The following is a 6,130-nucleotide window of genomic DNA, read 5'->3' as shown; positions in this document are numbered from 1 at the left end:
TTCTCTTCTCTTCCCTTCCCTTCCCTTCTTCTCTTCTCTTCCCCTGAATTCCATTTCATTCCATTCTTGTTTTCTATTCTATCTTCTCTCCTCTCCTCCCCCTAAATTCCATTCCATTCCACTCTTCTCTTCTCTTCTCTTCTCTTCTCTTCTCTTCTCTTCTCTTCTCTTCTCTTCTCTTCTCTTCTCTTCTCTTCTCTTCTCTTCTCTTCTCTTCTCCTCTCCTCTCCTCTCCTCTCCTCTCCTCTCTCCCATTCTTTTAAGGTCTTTGCTGAACTCCCGATTCAATACGTCTTGGAACACAAAAGAGGTCAACCGAGCAATTGTGTGACCACAATCAATAACCTCTCCAACCCCTCTTTTGCGGCCCGGCCAAAAGGATGGGGAGAAGGCCCCAGGTGGGGGGGAGTGGGGCTCCTGGCAATATTTCAAACCATCCTCCACGGGCTTGACTTCAGCCAAAGAGCTGCAGAGATCTCCTGCCAAGCTACAGATGGAAATTCCTCTGATTCAGCGTCAGGAGGAATGTGGGACTCTTTGGCAGCAGCCCCCAAAATTCCCCTACGCCCGTTCCCATCTGTGTAGGACAAGGGACTTCCAAAAGGGGCTTTGGAGGAAGACTTTTCCCTTTTTTTTCCCCTCCTACTTTTGGTTCTGGAAAAACACAGGGACTCAGAAGAGTCCCAGCTTTAAACCTGGTTCTGTGCAAGACCAGTTGGGTTTCACTTTGGCAGGATAAAGGGGTCAGCTTAAGCAACAAGGGTTCAGGGCTGGTGGTGTGATGCTGTGGCTTGCTTTCCTTTCTCTTCCAAGGAGGGTATTCAGAAATGCGATCACCCCCACTCCCTTCTAACACTGATGGTGTTACCTAGTTGGGTCGTGAAATGTCTGTAAGAAAACAACCAAGTCAGAGAGCACCAAAGACCTCACAGTCATTGTCAACATTTTCCTCCTCCTCCTCCTCTTCTTCTTCCTCCTCCTCCTCCTCTCCACAAACCCCACCCCTTTCTAGCATTGATGATGTTACCTAGTAGGATCATGAAACATCTGCATGAAAACAGCTAAGCTCAGAGAGCACCAAGGATCCCACGGTCATTGTCAGCATTTTCCTCCTCCTCTTCCTCCTCTTTCTCTTCCTCCTCCTCCTCCTCTTCCTCTTCCTCCTCCTCCTTTTCCTCTCCACAAACCCCACCCCTCTCTGGCACTGATGAAGTTACCTAGTAGGGTCATGAAACATCTGCAAGAAAACAGCCAAGCTCAGAGAGCACCAAGGACCTCACAGTCGTCGTCGTCCTCCTCCTCCTCCTCCTCCTCCTCCTCCTCCTCCTCCTCCTCCTCCTCCTCCTCCTCCTCCTCCTCCTCCTCCTCCTCCTCTCCACAAACCCCCTTCCTTTCTAGTGCTCTGCTATCTCTCTGCTCTGGCAGGAAACCCTATACTTTGACTTCTATGTCCTCCCATTAGCTTCACTCCTAGGTGATATCCTGCCTTCCGCAATCTAGCTCTGCTAGATTTCTTCTGATAGAAATGCACAGCCACAAAAGGACAGAAGTATAGAGTTGGGGCGGATTGTGGAGGTGAATGAATGAGTGAGTGGATGAATGAGCTGGAAGGGACCCTGGAGGTCTTCCAGTCCAGTCCCCTGCTCAAGTAGGAGAGAACCTATACTATTTCAGATGATTGACTGTCTGGTCTCTTCTTAAAAATCTCCAGTGATGGAGCATCCACAACTTCTGGTGGCAAGCCGTTCCACTGGTTAACCGTTCTCACTGAAGTTTCTCCTTAATTCTAGGTTGCTTCTCTCCTTGATTAAATTCCATCCATTGTTTCTTGTCCTGCCTTCAGGTTCTTTGGGGAATAAGTTGACCCTCTCCCCTCTTCTTTGTGGTAACTCCTCAAATATTGGGGAAGTCTGCCTGCTCCATCTCTCCTTCTCCTTCTCTTCACTAGATGGAACATACCCAATCTCTCTAACCGTGGTTACAATGATGGTTGGGTACCATTTATGAGAGATGCTTCAGAGATTGCTGATCAGCAGACCTTGATGGCCGGGGAACTTTTCCTAACTTTTGAGTCTGGGAAAACAACAGCGTTGGCTCCAAGTTGATTCTCTTCTTGCATTTATGCCTCCAGGCTATTGAATCCCTGCTCATCCCTCCACTCCGGTTCTCTTTGACGGAGCTAAACCCTCCCTGCAGTGCAGGGTCCCCCCTGTGGAAAGACATCGCAGGCCGGATGCCAGCAGGGAACGACCCGAGACCGTGCCGTGAATATTCAGAAAGGAATTTGGCAAAGGACAAAACACGTCAGCAAAGCTCACCCTCGGAGGGCTGCCGGCTGCCCAGGGCTGGTCGACGCCACAGGCTTTCTCTTCCTTTTAGGAGAAGCAATTCTCCAAGGTGGCTGCGAGGGCTGAATTAATTCGAGGAAAAATAGCAAACAAGAAACGGAGGGGAGCAAACCTGAAGAGGACAACTTAGCAGAAGAGAACCAGACGGGGCGGATTTAATCACCCAGAATTCCCCGACCAGCATGGCTGAGACTAGGATTTCCGGAAAGTCGGTCCAAAGTATTACAGATCTTATCGAAATATAAGCTACCAAGAAAAATTAAAATAATGGGAAATGTCGTGTCCCACTCCTCCGCTGACGGCCGGGTCAGGGAAATCCGAATCAGGTGTGCCTCTGCAGCTCTGCCAAAGTCCTAGCAAAGTTCTCAAGGCAAGCAGGAGACCAGAAAGTGATTTCAGCAAGATAAGGTAGACTTTGCCTGATTCAGAGAATGCCAGAAAGCAGGTCCTTTATATAGGCCATGGGGTGTGGCTCCATGACTCAGCACTTATCCCGGTCTGCCCCTCCCTTCCTTCTGTTGACGCCGCCTATCAATTCTCCTGAAGCGAGGATCTCTCCAGGCTCCAGCTGTTGGTAATTGACCTTCCTCAGGCTCACATGCTGTGGGGGAGGGGGAGGGGTCTAGTTGCTCCGTTTGCCTGGGCATGGAGCCAGGGCTGGGGGCTGGAGGCACTTCTTCCTCCTCGGCCTGTCTGGGCATGGAGCCAGGGCTGAGACCGGGAGGCATGCTAGGACATTCCTCAGCATTCGGAAGCAGATAAGACGGGCCCGGCTGCGGGGAAAGCGGACGAGGCACAACAGGAAAATAAGGGAGGAAAAAAAGGAAAAAGGGGAAGTGTACGGTAAAAAAGGGGAAAGGAAAAGAAAGCCATTGATTTTCAACCCTTTTTAGAGCAGAAAATAAAGTAATAATTTATAGCCTCAATCTTTTATGGACTACAGTAGTCCTCGACGTACCACCACAATGTCTGTTGCTAAACGAGACATTTGTTAAGTGAGTTTTGCCCAGTGATGGGATTCAAACAATTTAACAACCGGTTCTCTGCCCTAATGACCAGCTGGGTAGGCGTGGCTCGGTGGTCATGTGACCGTGTGGGCGTGGCCAACTCAACATCACTCACGTCGATGGGCGCTTCCACCTTAGCAGTTACAATGTACTAAGGCTTAACCAGAGAGGCAGTTTCTGCAAGCAGAGCAATAAAGATTAGGCTAGAAATACCACCAGAATGTTTCCTTCCTGCCTTCCTTACAGGATTAGCCCTGGAAAGTGGAAAAAACAAAACAAAATAAGATTCCTTTCAACAACCGGTTCTCTGAACTGCTTAGAAAGTTAACAACCGGTTCTCCCGAATAGGTGCGAACTGGCTGAATCCCACCACTGGTTTTGCCCCATTTTAGGACCTTTCTTGCCACAGCTGTTAAGTGAATCACTGCAGCCGTTAAGTTAGTAACACGGTTGTTAAGTGAGTCGAGCTTGTCCATTGAGTTTGCTCGTCAGGTGGTCGCAAAAGGGGATCACATGACCCCGGGACACTGCGACTGTCAAAATTATGAGTCAGTTACCAAGCGTCTGAATTTTGATCACATGACCTTGGGGATGCTGCAATGGTCGTAAGTGTGAACAACAGTCATAAGTCCCTTTTTTTCCAACTTCGAACCGTCACTAAGTGAACTATTGTAAATCGAGGACTACCTGTAACTACAAACCTATCAAATCCGCAAAATCCTAAATCGAAGTTTTACTTTTTTGGTCCCACCTCGAGCACAAAGTCCAGAAGCGGTTTCCAAATAAAAACAGAATTCATTGTATTCTTTTCTTTAAACCCAAGCAGTCAATTTTGCCAGCTCTGCTAACACCTTTTGCAGTCAGTTACCTGTTGTGGGATGTTGGAAGCTGGTCCAAAGATCTGGAGTCAATCCAGTTTAAATCATGACACAATGATTTTGTGTGATTTGTGAGCCCAGTTAGGGCCAGTTTTTAGCTATAAAACATCACCAATTGGGATTCTTGATGTGAAGAAATCACTTCTCTTCCCCTACGACAGTGTAATGTAGGCATAAGATATTTGGCAGATTCCCAGATGTTTGATCCCAGAATGTGTCCCATTCTCTAATACAAATATGTCACAGTGGCCAAAGCTATAGAAAATTACATTTCTTTGTGTCCATTCGGCACGTAATGCTAGAATAGAATGAGCTGGAAGGGACCTTGGAGGTCTTCTAGTCCAACCCCCTGCTCAAGCAGGAGACCCTATACAATTTGAGACAAATGGTTGTCCGGTCTCTTCTTAAAAACCTCCAGTGATAGAGCACCCACAACTTCTGGTGGCAAACTGTTCCACTGATTAATTGTCCTCCCTGTTAGGAAGTTTCTCTTTAATTCCAGGTTGCTTCTCTCCAATCATTGTTTCTTCCACCTCTTACAATACTAGACAACACAGTATCGACAGGAGAGAGCTTCAAATTTCTAGGTTCTACCATATCACAAGATCTCAAATGGACAGCTAACGTCAAAAACGTCATCAAAAAAGCACAACAAAGAATGTTCTTTCTGTACCAACTCAGAAAGCTCAAACTGCCCAAGGAGCTGCTGATCCAATTCTACAGAGGAATTATTGAGTCTGTCATTTGCACCTCTATAAATGTCTGGTTTGGTTCTGCAACCCAACAAGACAGACACGGACTTCAGAGGATCATTAGAACTGCAGAAAAAATAATTGCTACCAACTTGCCTTCCATTGAGGACCTGTATACTGCACGAATCAAGAAGAGGGCCGTGAAAATATTTACAGACCCCTCGCATCCAGGACATAAACTGTTTCAACTCCTACCCTCAAAACGACGCTATAGAGCACTGCACACCAGAACAACTAGACACAAGAACAGTTTTTTCCCGAAGGCCATCACTCTGCTAAACGAATAATTCCCTCAACACTGTCAAAGTATTTACTAAATCTGCACTACTATTAATCTTCTCATCGTTCCCATCCACTTATGACTGTATGACTGTAACTTTTTGCCTGTATCCTTTCGATTTATACTGTAATTGATTGTTTCCTGATTGCTTATTTGTACCCTATGACTATCATTAAGTGTTGTAAGTGTTGTACCTTGATGAAGGTATCTTTTCTTTTATGTACACTGAGAGCATTTATACCAAAGACAAATTCCTTGTGTGTCCAATCACACTTGGCCAATAAAGAATTCTATTCTATCCTATCCTATTCTTTAAGCTTTAAGATTTTCCTTTAAGAAAAGCAAAATTGATCCGGATGGTCCTCGACTTACAACCAGTTCATTTAGTGACCGTTCAGTTACAACGGCATTGAAAAAAGTGACATGTTTTTCACATTTATCACCATTGCAGCATCCCCCCCCGGTTGTGTGATCAAAATTCAAACACTTGGTAATCGACTCATATTTATGCCGGTCGCAAGTGCTCCGGGGTTGTGTTTGTAACTTTTGCAATCTTTGGACAAGCAAACTCAATGGGAAAGCCAGATTCACTTGGAGAGTGTGTGTTCTCAACTTCAGTGCTTCACTTAACAACGTAGGCATGAAAGCTGTCTTGGTGACTTTGGGATAATCACCAGGAGACGGTGAGTTCTAGTTCCTCCTTAGGCATGAAAGCCGGCTGGGTGACTTTGGCCCAATTACCAGGAGACGATGAATTCTAGTTCTGCCTTAGATATGAAAGCTGGCTGGGTGACTTTGGCCAATCACCAGGAGACGGTGAATTCTAGTTCCACCCTTGGCATGAAAGCTGGCTGGGTGACTTTGG

General features: G+C 46.5%; 1 pseudogene; it reads right to left on the bottom strand.

Moving 5' to 3' along the window:
• LOC131203135 (trichohyalin-like) overlaps positions 1–230 on the bottom strand; it is a 3,159-nt pseudogene extending 2,929 nt beyond the window's left edge.
• Positions 231–6,130: the final 5,900 nt, after the last annotated feature.

Source organism: Ahaetulla prasina, chromosome 8 (genome assembly GCF_028640845.1).
Source record: "Ahaetulla prasina isolate Xishuangbanna chromosome 8, ASM2864084v1, whole genome shotgun sequence".
NCBI lineage: Eukaryota > Metazoa > Chordata > Lepidosauria > Squamata > Colubridae > Ahaetulla > Ahaetulla prasina.
This window is presented reverse-complemented; position numbering and strand designations above follow the sequence as displayed.